The sequence below is a fragment of the Dunckerocampus dactyliophorus genome, chromosome 1 (assembly GCF_027744805.1).
Source record: "Dunckerocampus dactyliophorus isolate RoL2022-P2 chromosome 1, RoL_Ddac_1.1, whole genome shotgun sequence".
Lineage (NCBI taxonomy): Eukaryota > Metazoa > Chordata > Actinopteri > Syngnathiformes > Syngnathidae > Dunckerocampus > Dunckerocampus dactyliophorus.
In genome coordinates this window covers 24,506,578-24,521,091 of record NC_072819.1, presented here as the reverse complement: position 1 = coordinate 24,521,091, position 14,514 = coordinate 24,506,578, and the positions used below count along the sequence as shown (strand labels likewise).

General features: G+C 39.3%; 1 protein-coding gene across 2 annotated transcripts in view; it reads right to left on the bottom strand.

Annotated features, from left to right (window-relative positions):
• The window catches only part of gnb1a (guanine nucleotide binding protein (G protein), beta polypeptide 1a), a 44,516-nt gene that overhangs the window by 25,141 nt on the left and 4,861 nt on the right, over nt 1-14,514 (bottom strand). The window contains exon 2 of one of the 2 annotated variants that reach the window (XM_054773533.1): nt 9,240-9,366. The exons of the other annotated variant lie outside the window; for it this stretch is intronic. The gene's annotated coding sequence lies outside the window, so the exon portion shown is untranslated. The remainder of the gene's footprint in view (nt 1-9,239; nt 9,367-14,514) is intronic. 2 annotated transcript variants of the gene reach the window in all.

Below are 14,514 nucleotides of genomic sequence, written 5' to 3'. Positions count from 1 at the left end.
TCTTCCGCTTACAAGAAGTGGAATTACTTCTGCTAGTCATTATGTAGTATAAGACAACAAAATATCAGGGCAATTTTGACTGAGTTGTGTCATGTCCATCCAAATATTCATATATTATGTTGACCGCGCTGTCAGTGTGGGGAAAAAAAAGCATAGGTCGCTCCGGAGTACAAGTCGCAGGACCAGCCAAACCATGAAAAAAGGGCGATTTATAGTCCAGAAAATACGGTAAGTGGGAAATCATTAATTGGTTGGTGTGGCTGGCATTCCATTTGGTGGTCTACAAGAGGATACTCGGTGATGACATAAGGAGCAGGCAATGAAATGCTCTGATGCGAAAGAGGATCGAGGCGAGAGATTGAAGCTGGAGGACAGGGTCAGATTAAACTAATGCGAATGAACAAGCAGAGGACAAATGGGCTGGAACCACAAATTAACCCTTTGGTAACAGTTAGTGCAATGTGGTTTTCATGGACTTGTTCTGCCATTTCTGCACAAATGAGCTCAATGCACTGTTGCTGCAATGCAATACAAGCACCAAAGCAAACACAAAACAACAAATAAGCCAACATTTTGCACAACATTACGGTATCATAGGTGTGTAACGGTACATGTAATCAGAAACAGATTTTTCGGTATGAAACCTTTGGTTCGGTACAGGCGTATAAAATTCCCACATGGTACACATTGAGACGGGAAGGGTCATACGTTCACTCTAATCAAATATAAGCAGCCACGAAAGGAGACTCATTTGGTGTGAGTGGCGATCCAGGCGTGCAGGACACCTCTACAACTGTGCAGCCAGTGGGAGCCTAGCAAGGGCGAGCAATAGTGCCAAGGACAAGCCAGAGAGTTGTTTGGGAATACTTCGCCTTTCTGGTGAAACACGTCAACCAGGAGTGTCCAAAGTGTGACCCGGGGTCACTACTTTTTTTTTTATTGATCCACACAACACACAACACATTGTAGAAATCAAATACAGTAGTGCCTTGGTTAACGTCATTAATCCGATCCAGAAGGTCCGACTAAAACCAATAAGGACTTTAACCAAAGCAAATTTTACCATAGAAAATAATGTGAATAATGAATCCGTTCTTGACACCCAAAAATGTCAAACACACAAAACACATTTTACAGACAATAATTATCGTTTTACATGCAGAAAATGATGCAAACTTTATTACAAACGAATGGACAACTGAACATCACTTTTACCTAGTTTTGTTGCCTGCCACAAACCAACCACCACCACAAAACCAAACTAAATATCAACGTTCTACAACCAATAAAACATACATTGCTGTTTAACATAGAAAAAAGGAGAAAACAAACAACAACAAATCTCTAGTGGCAGTGACATTGCGGAAGTGCGCCGTTGAGGATGCCTTATGTCTGGTGACGTGTGCCATGTTTGACTGTGGATGCCGCAAACATACTACAGCAAGTGAGCCTCGTCGTCACATTTACATACTGTACCTCTGCTATAAAATTAAGCTATAAAATTCTGACGTCTTGCACCTTTGCCTTGGTACGGTCGTGGCACGATGGCAGGGAGAACATTGATTGACAATGGTCTACAGCCAATCAGGATGCAGAAAAACAATGGACTGCAGACAAACGAGAAAGGGAAGAGATAGAGACTCAACTTCCCACAATGCAATTCTTCAATAAAGGGCAGGGGCAGGCTGCAGGAGGCATGTTTTCCATGTACACATCTTGTCTCTTAACAGCAGTCAAGATACGTTCCAACATGCACAACACAATCGTGGCCTGGTTGTTTAATTTAATATGTTGTTTATTTTATTTAAAAGCTCTTGATATTCCAGTTACAATGTTAAATACTCTTGAGGAATTAAAGTTGCTTTTGATATGGTGTACTTGCATTCTTATGCCATATATTATTACATTAATGAAATAAAATTGTCCCAAAATAATGTTGACAATAATATTGTTTACCAGCAGTAATTTGTGGGACAATTATAATCCATCAAAATGTGTTATCGTGGTGTTAGAGTGGCGACTGACTCTGTCTTGAGTGGTGACCACTCTTGGGAAGATTGCAAACTGTCAGGTACAAAAAACTAGCTAACTCTGGTCTGTAAAAAAGAACCGTTTAGAATGTATGAATGATAGACGAAGTGAACCTCATTGGACTACCACATTGGGTATGACTGGGGCAGAAATCGGTCAAGATACCATGACCTTGATATGAAAACATAGCATCTCTTAGCGTTTCCTTTACGAAAAGGTGTTTCCCTTGCTTCACTCTTCACTTTGTCAACACATTCAGGCAATGTGGCGATAGAACAGAAACATATGCACACAAAGTGGCTTCTCTTACTATCAACACACTAGGCTGTGTCCATCTGGAATTACAGCACAAGGCAACACACTACTACTGTATGACATTTCCAAGTCACAGGGTACATCCTGATAGGCTAGGACCAACTGGCAAAAGCTGGGATGAAAACATGTCATAGGGTTGGACTATACTTGAGGGGGCATTCCAACAAGCACATAGGCTAATCCAGAGGTCAGGAACCTTTTTGGGTAGGAGAGCCATGAAAACCTTTTTTTTTTATGTATTTCTGTGAAAGCCATACAATATTTTTATAACAATGAATACAAATACAGTAAATGCGTGCATTTTTAGGCAAGACCAACAATCTTAGAATCTAGTAAGTCTCTGCATTTGTTCTTTCTAATAATGTTGTTATACTTAAGCTAATCAATAAATAAAATACTTTCTTACCGCATGGTTTAAGTCCGTTGACTCATCGAAAGCGAGGGAAAAGTATACCGCTGCAGTTATGTCCTTCACTTGTGTTTCCTCCACCTGATTTGCCATCATGATGGTGTGATCTTGAACAGTTCTTGCTGACAGAGGCATATATTTATTTGACTAGCTTGTCTTTATCAGAAAAGTCATTAAAAAGTTAATTAGCCACATCAAGCATGAATATTTTGGCAAATTCACCATCTGTGAATGGTTTTCCGTTCCTCACTATTGCTAAAGAACCAGCAAAGCTGGCTGAAGACCAGTCAGCTTGTCTGCTCCATGCACAGAGTTGCTGCTGGCTAGCTTGCACTTTGGAGTAACTCTTGGCATGCCTTCTTCCAGGTGTCCCCAGCTGGACATTTACCAGTAGATGCAAATGTAGCATGGTGTATGTCAAAGTACTGCAATGTAATGCAAGACATTTATACATCTAGAGTCCTACGCAGAACACACAACCTTGAAGTCCAGGACCACAGGCTGGCAAACAGCTTTTACCCACAGGCCATCAGGCTTCTCAATGAAGCACTCAGACACGCCACACGCAACACACACTCATAGCACTTTATTTATTTATTTATTTATTTGTATTATTTACTTGTATTAATGTCTCTTCTGTTGTTGTTGCTTAATTTCTTGGTGTTTATGTATATGTGTTTATGTTTCTTATGTTCTTATTCTTTCTTGTGTTTTTCTTTCTTTTCTTGGGAGAATGAACAGAATAAGATTTTCATTGCATGGTATAACTGCTGTTTTACCATGCACATGACAATAAAACTCTCTTGAATCTTGAATCTTATATTTGACCGTTTCATCCATGAAATTTTATCACAGCATTTTAGACAAAACCAAACCTGCTGTCTCCACAAAGGCAAATTCCTCTGTCCATTTGTGCTAAAATCTACAGTACTCATCTTTCTTTATTTTCTTTTCGCCATCTTCGTCAACAGTGTTTGCACAAGCTACAGAATCATGTAGGTGGGAAGTTCACTTCTTGACCACTCAATGAACCGGCAGGCTACCAATTATGATTGTGTTTTCACGTCTGACCCAGAAACTATCAGAACAGTAGGAAATGGATAGATTAAAATGCATTATAATGTTTTATATTTTTTAAGTTTTTTAAACACTGATTTCTGTAACGTTTTACTTTAAAATGTCAGTGAAAACAAAAGAAGAAAATGAACAAAATTGATAGTGTTAAACGTGTGAGAGCCAGAGGCAGACATCAAAAGTGCCATAGATTCCCAACCCCTGGGCTAAGCCTTCACCTAATTAGGTCAGTCTGATGTAGATGAGACCAATGGCCTGTGTAGTTAAACAACAATGACTGATTGCAAGAAGCCAAGTATTGACCAAAGCCAAGAGGTTTGGCTTACTGTAATCGTGATGGTTCGTTCCAAAGACCTATGGTAGAGTAATAGAAGATGGAAGTAATTTGTGATAGAAACCAGGGGTTGCCCACCACTATGGAATTCAGTTTGACAAAAGGTTTCAGAGATATGCACATTTGTCTCCTCTCTTCCTTGTTGGCTGGTAAGGGCCTGTCTAAGTGCTTGGGGGAAGTCATGCATGTCAAATATAGCTGAAATGTAAACAGGTCATGAAGAATGCTGCAACAAGGCACCCGGTAAAACATTAAAAGACAGAAGGACATAGCCCCTGGACATCTTGTAAAAGGCCCATCCTTCCAGTCTCACTCAGTTGGACATTCTCTCCAACACAATGGTTGTTGTTGGGACAAGTAAACTCACCATCACCATCAAACATGCTCTACAAATGGACCACATTAATTTCCCATCCAATAAGACAAAATCTCCAATTTGTAGCCAAATAAAAGTTGCCATGGACAGTAAAATGTAGAAAACTGTCCCTCTTTTGGAGAGAGGTAGATCTTTATGGGAGTCAAGAAGAATGGCCAGCCTTGAAATAAAAAGCCTGAAGCCATTTAACCCATTTTGCTTCATAGAACACTAGAGCAAAATCCCAGGGCTACAAAGGAGAATACATAAAATGACACAGTTCTGATCAGAACATTGCTGATAGTACTACCTGATAGTTAGCTTCATGCTTCTGATAGATAATGTTATCACTTCCAAGATGCGGTCAATTAAAAGTTTAAAGAGGTCCTATCCTGCTGATTTCAGGGGCTTTTTAAATGATATTGGATCCCTTTCAATAATGCATTCAAGTTGTGTACAGGGTAAATCTGTTTTCTTCTCCTCTTGGCCAACATGGTCAGATTCCGCCGTCTCCTCTCTGACCACGCCTACTCTATTTCGATTGGTCAGGGGTCAAGGGTTGGCTCCAGTCCCCTATCCCACCACTGCTCAGAGCTGCATAGAGACACACACCCTTCAACCAATTAAGTGCTAGTGGTTATCAGCCAACAGTATAGAATTCAACTGGCTATTTTATGTAATTGGATGAATATTGGACAGCCCAGCATTGAACTGTGCTTTGTTCACGAAAGAGCTGTCCACAAAGTGGCGCATGCAGGCAAGCAGTGGATGACAAGAGGTTTCACTCTGTGCATCTGTCTCAACACCTGAGCGCATAATTATTTAACAAACAAAAAGACGGAAAAAACCCAGATGAAAATAAAATTTGCACTAACACAAAACTCAATCATAACCAAAAACAACAAAAAAAATAATCTGTTAAGAAAAAAATCTGTCACTCCAATAAAAAGCTCACACAACAATAAATAAAATGGAGTATCAAGTCTCTGTAAACAAAACTGCACTTGAATAAATAATGAATATTGGCTATTATTCCTTAAAAGGCTTAACATATAGTGAACGATACTCTTGAGTGTGCACCACTTTGCACTGTTTTGCTCATATTTACTTTGCCAACCAAACGCCTCAGTAAGCGTCGGCTGTCGGGACGTAGGCTCCGCTGCCCGCGGCACCTCCATCGGTAGTTCCCCCTCTCCCAGGTGCATAGATTATGAATCATGAATGATGAATGCTCACTAACACAGACTTAGACTGATTTGTGAACAATATTTGAGAGCGCTCGGCCTTTTGTGTTCATAGAAAAAGTTTTACATCTTTGAGTTTAGCTCATAAAAGATGGGAGCAAAAACAAAAGTGTTGCGTTACATTCCCACAACATGGACACTAGGCCTTCCACGATAACCAATTTTGCTGGATGATAATTGTCCCACAAATTATTGCCGATAAATTGTATTATTGTCAACATTATTTTTGATACAATTTTTTTTCCCCATTAACTCATTCAATCCCAGCCATTTTTCAAAAGACAACCACTTCAGTAGTAGCCATTTAGACAATTTTGACTGACACAGAACATTGTGTTCTATGGTTATATAAACATAGAACCTACCAAAATAAAGATTAGACTCTCGTCTTTCACCAGAAAAAAAAGTTTGTTTCTACATTTTTTTCAATCTTCAGTAATCACCAGTAGAACATAGGTAAGTTTCAGGAAAATATCAGTTCCCGACAAGAAAAGAAATAAAAACAGCTATGTGATACGATACATTTCATGCATAACTTTCGCTTTGACGCAAATTCTTTGCTTTTGTGACATCTCAAATACTTAAACAACTATACCACAACATAAATACAAAAAAGTGTTATTTTACATCAAAATAACAATCTATTTACAAATATAACACCATGAACTATTTACAATTTCCACATTTGGAAATAAACAGTGTGAGCACGCGCGTGTCATTCATTAAAATTTCCCTACAATGCACAACCTTCTGCAAGCTACACTCCTACATGCTCTTCCACTTCCTCCTTGCTGTCGAGTGCATTTTTATATGGAAATGATACATGCAGAGCTCTAATCAAATGCACTTCTGCCACCTTGTGGCCGTTATTATGGCTTAAAACTTCTCTAAATTTAACATCTATTAGTGTGCAGTTGAGGCATCACCTTTTTTTGCCTCTCGCACAATAAAAGGTAAAAGACTTATAATACGTGTTTGAGGTCGGGTGTTTGAGGTCGGGCGTTTGGGTTTATAAAAACATAAAAATACGTCTTTGGTAGTGAATGTGTTAATGTAATGATAATATATGGCTTAATAATGCGACTATACTGCACCAAAAGCAACTTTAATTTCTAATTTAATTTAACACACAAAATGAAACAAAAAAATACAGAAACCCCCAATGAAAATAAGACAAAAATTGCACTTGCATAAAAATCAATTTTTAATCAATGTCACTTACGTTGTTGTCTAGACATTGAGAAAATTGAGAAATAACCCGAAAATACTCAAAATACCGGAATTTCACAGTGTGTCAATACAGACGTCAACTCATTTGTATATACACGTCCTTGATTGATTGTTTAATGGGGTTTAACATATGGCTGGGCAATATATTGATACTTTTTTCCAATATCGATATTTACTTTAAGCATGATATCAAAACCAACCATAATCACTGATATCAATATAGACTGGATTTGCGCTGTATTTCCCTCATTCCTGCATGCAGGAGCGGGGAGGAGTGGTGGCTGCTCACAGTCAAAGCAACGTCTGCGGTGGAAAAATTAGTCAGCAAGGAATAAGAAGTAGCTCAGTTAGTGGAGTTCCAGAGCAAAAAAATATTTTTAACCACCTTATAGCTTGGCACAAACTCCAATACGAGGAATGTGTGAAGCTGTGCACCGTCTGCCGCGGTTCTGTTGCATTTCCCGTGAAAGAAAATACAAAGTGGCATGCTATTATAAAGAGGTGTCCTATCACATTGCTAAAGATATGGTCCCCGTTGCAACAGTGGAAAAAAAGGCTTTAAAAACCTGCTGAAAACGATGGACTCGCGATGTCCTGCAAGCTTCACAGTCCCAATTATTTAGCACGACAAGCTCTACCCAAAAGAAGTACAAAGAAGTTAGACAGTTGCTAAGCTTGATGCAGTTGACAGGTGGTGTTCCTGGCACAAACTAAGGACATGCGTGTGTCTTCTAAAAATATTTACCTAAAAAATACTATTGTTCAATTTGAAGTAGGTTTGAGTTGCCTGACATTTTAAAATGTACTCTTAAACCGGGCACTCCTTCATATTTAGTTATTTTGTTTTTAGCTGAGGATTTGAGCATAGCTAAAGGTTTGTTATTTAAAAAAAAGATTATGTTTGACTTTTTCTATATTAAAAAAAGAGAATGGCCTACCGTAAAGCACCGTGTATAAACCGCACTTTTATTCCACCTCTAAGAAGCAAAAAATCGGGGTGCGGTGACCAGACTCTGACTGAAAAATAATATCAGACAACGCTTCTACAACACTTCAGCGGAAGATCACTCGTACTACAAGCCCGGTCACACCGCCTGAACTTAGCTGTAGCGTTCCTGGAGCGGTGAAAAAAAATTAATCATTGCTCGTTCACCACCGTTTAACAGAAGTTGGACCCCGTTAAGACAACGCCGTATCCGCTCGGCCACCGCTGATGGTCCCTCCTACCGCTCCGAAAGTTTTGACACAAAAATATTACGAGCGGCCAATTTTCATCAAAGTTTATCACCGCTCCAACAACACCCAGTCAAAGTTTGGCGCCACTAGACGCAAGTTCGTGGACGCTTGGGTCCGCACGGCCAGAATTTGGCTATAAATACAGGGAGAAATGTCAGACCAGAAGCGCATTTGGGAAGGCGTCTGTGGGTCAGACAGTTGCTTTGACTATAGCGCTCTCTGCTGTACAGTTGCTGAAAATGCTTGTGTATGCTTGAATAAACGTTGGAGTTTATTCAAATTCACACTGAAGCAATGCAGCATTATGTAATTCCATTGCAGATGAATTGATGGACGACAGAGTTCTCCTTCTTCTATTTGAAATTGCTTAGTACCTTTACGCATGTTGATTTGAGATGAAAGAGTTGGCAAGCATTTATGAACAATACCCCCCCGCGAGCCTGAAAATGGGGGTGCGGTTAATACACGGATGCGGTTTATACACGGTGCTTACCGGTACTTTATTTTAGCAACTATTTTCAGATCCGTTTTTTTTTTATGTGCATCTTGTATGAAGCTTTAAAATTTCCAAAAACATCCTAATGTTAAGTATTTATTTTAATAAAACAACTTGACACACATATTTGGCTTTGATTTTATCTAAACTCACTTTGCAGAAAAAATATTGGGATATATATTCGATATCATTAGTTTTGGTCCATATCACCCAGCCCTAGTTTAACGTTTTGTTGGAGTTTGGTCAAAGTACAGGTTTTGGATGCAGCAAATTGCATTTAGTGTACAATGCGGTGTTATACTTGGGGAATCACTGCAACTGAAACATAACTTCAAAAGTTTTGTATTATTGATTTGATTGCCTGTCAAAGTTTTTAATGTGACAAAATGACTGTGCGCAAACAGGCTGAAATTGACATCAGATAATGTTTTAGACAAAATAGGCACGAAGAAAGTATTTGATCGTGTAGCACACAACACACGCAGCTAGCGAGTGCACACTTGCTAGCACCCTACCTGCACCCACTGGGACAAAGAGACTGAATGACTGACAGGAGGGTTCAATCACTCCATTCATTGGGCTAGAGAACCAATGTGCCCAGGTGTTGAGACAGATGCAGAGTGAAACCTCTTGTCATCCAGCCTGTTTGGTAGAGACAAAGAAGGAAAACAAACATGCATGCACATGTCAATATATCGAGGCCAGCAAAATGATCGACTTCATTTGTATTTATTGTGCGATTAACTGAATTATTGATTATCGTGATAGGCCTAATGGACACACATTAGCATGAAAAGCTACAAGCAACAACCACTGAACACTGACACATCTTCGCTTGAACCACTGCACATACATTGAATATTTAGCAATTTTTACACCACTATGACCCACTTGGCCACAATTCTGGGTACTGCGCCGTAGACACTGGTGTGTGTGCACGCAGAATGCCGGCTCCGCTCCAGTAGCGCATACAGAGAAGAGAGAGAGAGAGAACTAGTTTCCAACCGAGAACAAGATAAGATTTTGCCCATTTTTACTATATTTTATGAAGAAAAAGATAAGTTTTAGTACAGAATTATATGTATTTGTATGTATTAACAGCTCTAAATGAATTGAATATTTAAATCAGTTTGAAAATCTATTTGTCTAGCACTAGTCTCTTTAACTCATTCAACACCAAAGACGTATTTATACATTTTTATAAACCCGAATGCCCGATCCAAACACCATACAGTGGTGTGAAAAAGTGTTTGCCCCCTTCCTGATTTCTTTTTTTTTCCCATGTTTGTCAGACTTAAATGTTTCAGATCATCAAACAAATGTAAATATTACTCAATGACAACACAACTGAACATAAAATGAATTTTTTAAATGAAATTTATTATTAAAGGAGAGAAAAAAATCCAAACCATGGCCTTGTGCGAAAAAGTAATTTTCCCCCTGTTGCCCCCACCCCCAGAAAGAAAATAATTGAGATCTATCAGTCTGGAAACAATCCGTTTCTTAAGCTTTGGGACTCGAGCAAACCACAGTGAGAGCCATTATCCACAAATGGTGAAAACATGGAACAGTGGTCAACCTTCCCAGGAGTGGCCGGCCAACCAAAATTACCCCAAGAGCGCATAGACAAATCATCCAAGAGGTCACAAAAGAACCCACAACAACATCCAAAAAACTGCAGCCCTCACTTGCCTGAGTTAAGGTCAGTATTCATGACTCCACCATGAGAGACACTGGGCAAAAACAGCCTGCATGGCAGAATTCAAAGGTGAAAACTACTGCTTCATCAGTTCATGCTCAAAGACTTGGTGGGTAACACACAGACTAGATACGGCAGCTCTAGTGAGCCTGGTGCAATCCAATCTATTTATCCTCTAAAGAAGGAGGTACAGTAGGTCCAGACAGGAATGGTTGGCTCTTCAGTGACGTCAAATGATGATCATTACGATACAATGGAGTGGGTCATTTGGGTGGTATCACCTTCGTTAGCATCCCATTCAGATGTAATGATGGTCATGGACCCATCTGAAACCAAGGTGGCTATGCTTTGCTTATTTCCTGAGAGGCTAAATGACTGAGTCTTTTAGGAAGGGATGAAAGGACAGCATTGTATGTGGGAGAAAGGTGGTGTGAAAGACATCTCCCCCCATTCAGAGATGGCTTCTCAACTTTAACGTAGATGGCTTCCCTCACTCTTCTTTCAAACCATCCTTCTTCTGTCAAGAATGTATACATTTTTGTCCTCAAAAGAATGTTCTTTCTCTTTGAGATGCAGGTAGACTGCAGAGTCTTGACCTGAAGAATTAGCCTGTCTGTGTTGTGCCATGTGCCTGCTCAGTGGATGCTCAATGTAATTTCCTCAACGTAAAAATCGGTGCATTCCTCACTGCACTGGACTGCATACACCAGATTGTTCTTCTGGGTATGGAGTGTCCAGTCTTTGGGGTGTACCAACCTCTGTCTCAAAAGTGTTAGCGGGTTTGAAGTGTACTGGTATGTTGTGTCTGTTAAAAATCCTTCTGAGCTTCTCGGATAGGCGTGAAACATACGGAATGACAATGTCATTGTGTCTGCTACTCTTTTCTTCCTCATCCACCTTGCTTCTTCTTCCAGTTCCAGTTCTTTTCTGGAACTAGATGCATCCCTCAGGGGCTTAAGTTCTTTCTCTTTGGCCTGTGGGGTGGTGGGAACATTATCACCTCTGTGTTGCAGGGTCCTGATAACGCCCAGTTTGTGTTCCAGTGGGTGGTGTAAATCAATAAGTAGGTATTGGTCAGTGTGTGTGGGTTTTCTGTAAACACCAACTTGGCCCCTGTCGTCTGCAATGTGGACATCACAGTCCAAAATAGCTTGTCTTTGACATACTCACGTGTGAACTTGATGTTTTTATCCACTGATTTAATGTGCTCTGTGAAGGATAGCACTTCTTAACGATCGTCTATTGACATCACTAAGGAGCCCACCATTCCAGACTGTACCTACCTCCTCTTTTAGAGGATAAACAGATTGGATCTTGCACCAGCCTCTCAGACTAGAGCTGTCCCATCTAGTCTGACTGGTGTGTGTCCCACCAAGTCTTTGAGCATGAACTGATGAAGCCTGCTCGGATGAGTGGCGAAACGTCATCTAAGACAACCTGAACAGTCCAGTTGCGATCGATTGAATGCCTTGAGAATACAATGACCTGGATGAATGAGAATATTCACAGTAGAGCCCAACCAATATGGGATTTTTGGGGCCGATGCAGATACCGATATTGGGGGCTGAAAATCAGCCTCAATATATCGGCCAATGTACTGTATGAAAAAAAAGAGTATTGATTTACACAGGATATATACTGTACATGGATATAAATTCTTATAATACCCAAAATACGACTCAATGCAAAGAAGCAGAACACTACCAAATTAAAATAAGGAAGGTTAATTAGTAAGACGGTCAACATAGGGGCATGTCTCTTTGTGATTTTTAGTAGTTTCCACAAATTTGTAGTGTTCTTTGCTTTGCTGGTGTTGGTGCACTGGCTAACTTGCACAATCTACATGTTGCATGAACATAACGTCTCCAAACATTACTCTTACCTTCTCCTGTCAAATGAAAATACATACATTTCCTGCATTTTGGTCAATTAGCCTAGAGTTTGATACTATAGTTGAGTGTTTTAAAATAAAAAGTGGCTACATTTGGCTGAAAGTGATAATACATAGGCTAACGTGAGGTGTTTTTCAACTACTATAATAATAGATGCAAACAGATGTGTACAGCATCATATGTGTACTGACCAACCCTGTACAAAGCTCAGTCAGGTTCTTTTCTAGTTTGTGGAAACACTGGCGCCTTAATCTATATAGCAAGAGATAGCCATTTTTAATTGTGTGGGGTTTTTTTTGTTGTTTTGTTTTGTTTTATATACTGTATATTGTTCTGTGGACCATGCATTTGTCTGAAATAAAGTTGATGATGATGATGATAATAGTCTTACATGTCTTAGCGGCAACCTGTCTATAACGGCGACTAAAAAATCCCCTGCAGAAAATTTGCGTGTTGTAGGCCCTGTGTATAGCGGTCACCTGTCTAACGCGGCCAACGGCCACCCATTTTGTATCCCTTGGTCAATATCTGACCGCATATAGCGGCCAAAATACTGACTCAAGCAGAAGCTTCATGCACGAAAAAGTTTCTTTTTTTTAAGCAATGAAGCCGTCGTGTGTAGACTTTAATTACCAAGTCCTACCTCAGTCACAATCATTCACAAGATCCACACAAACAGTCAGTTGTTCGACATAAAAAAATGCCGTCTTCTCACTTTGCAATGCCGCCGTGAATAGATTCTAAAATGGCCAAAAGACCTAAATAAAACATCTAAAATTTCACTTAGTTGCCGACTAATTAGAGATTAGAAGCCCATTCAATAAGAAAGGAGAAATGGTATTGTTAGTTTACTACGATCTTCGCACCTCCTCCGCACTTTATTGTTCATGTACACACCCATTCAACAAAAATAATAAAGTCACATTTGAAACAAGAAACATGTAATAATGTTTTAAATGTAAAGATATTAACTTTTTTTTTATTAAAACTAAAATTTTCTTCAAAAAAGTTTAAGATCAGCCAACCAAATCAAAATTAAAAAACAAAATATTAAAAACAAACATAACAAAAGTCAATACTAGCACAGCTTCTAATCACAGACATGTTAATATGTGCGCACAAATTCAAAATGGCCGCCAACCTGTCTATAGTGGCCACTTTTGCCGTTTCCCTTCAGCGGCCGCTATAAACAGGTTTGACTGTACATTATTTGTTTATAAAAGGCTTTGTGCAGAGAAAATGGTTGGATGGATAGATATTGACAAAAAAATCTTACCAATAGCAATTAGTCATATTTGATAGCTATCGAAAAGTTCTATCTGCAGCAACGAGTGTATATAAAGCTGAAAACCTTAACCCATATAATTAAATGCACTTACAAAATACACTAAAATTGTAAACCACATTTATTGATTTATTGGTAAACCGTGCAATACAGCAAATGCATTTAGTGTCTACCAAACTAGATCAGTGCAAAGTATACAGTTTAGCAGCAACTGTAAATTACAAAAGAGTAATACACTAATACAGCTAAATATTGTCCTTTCCGACTGAGTATGAAGGCATCATACCTATAATATGACACTGCATCAGTTAGTTCATGCCATCGTTTACTTTTCTTGTTGTAAGAAAGGCCATGGGCAAAAGCATTATGTATTTTTGACTGGGTAAGTGTAGACGTGCTCGCTAGCTGACTCTGTCCGACAACTTTGTTTGCGCTTGAGATGGTAGAACAAATTTGCCGTGTTCCTACCTTTGCAATTACCGTTGCTTTGCAAACTTTGCATATTATGGTCTCTTGCGTGCTCTATCAAAACTAAACCACTCCCATATTGCAGCAGTAATTTCCCGTCTTCACTTCTCCTCTGCCTTCAGCCTTGCCTTCAGCCATGCTCAAATACAGTGTGCCGTGGCACGCAGTCGCAGGAAATACACGTCATCAACTATCATTTATACTGGTAAGTAATTTTGTTATCATTGGAAAATTTTATATTGTATATAAAAATTAGTGCCCACCCTTACTTGAGAAGAAGGAAGTTATTGGTATCGGCATTACATAATGCATCCCTACTGTGTGTACCGATCATTTTGGCGGGTCAAGCCCCTGCTTCTATAAAAATAACACAAAAATAAAGTGTTTGAGGCGAGACTGCAAATATTACCACTGAGTCTAAAATGGAATGTCTAATGCACTGCAAC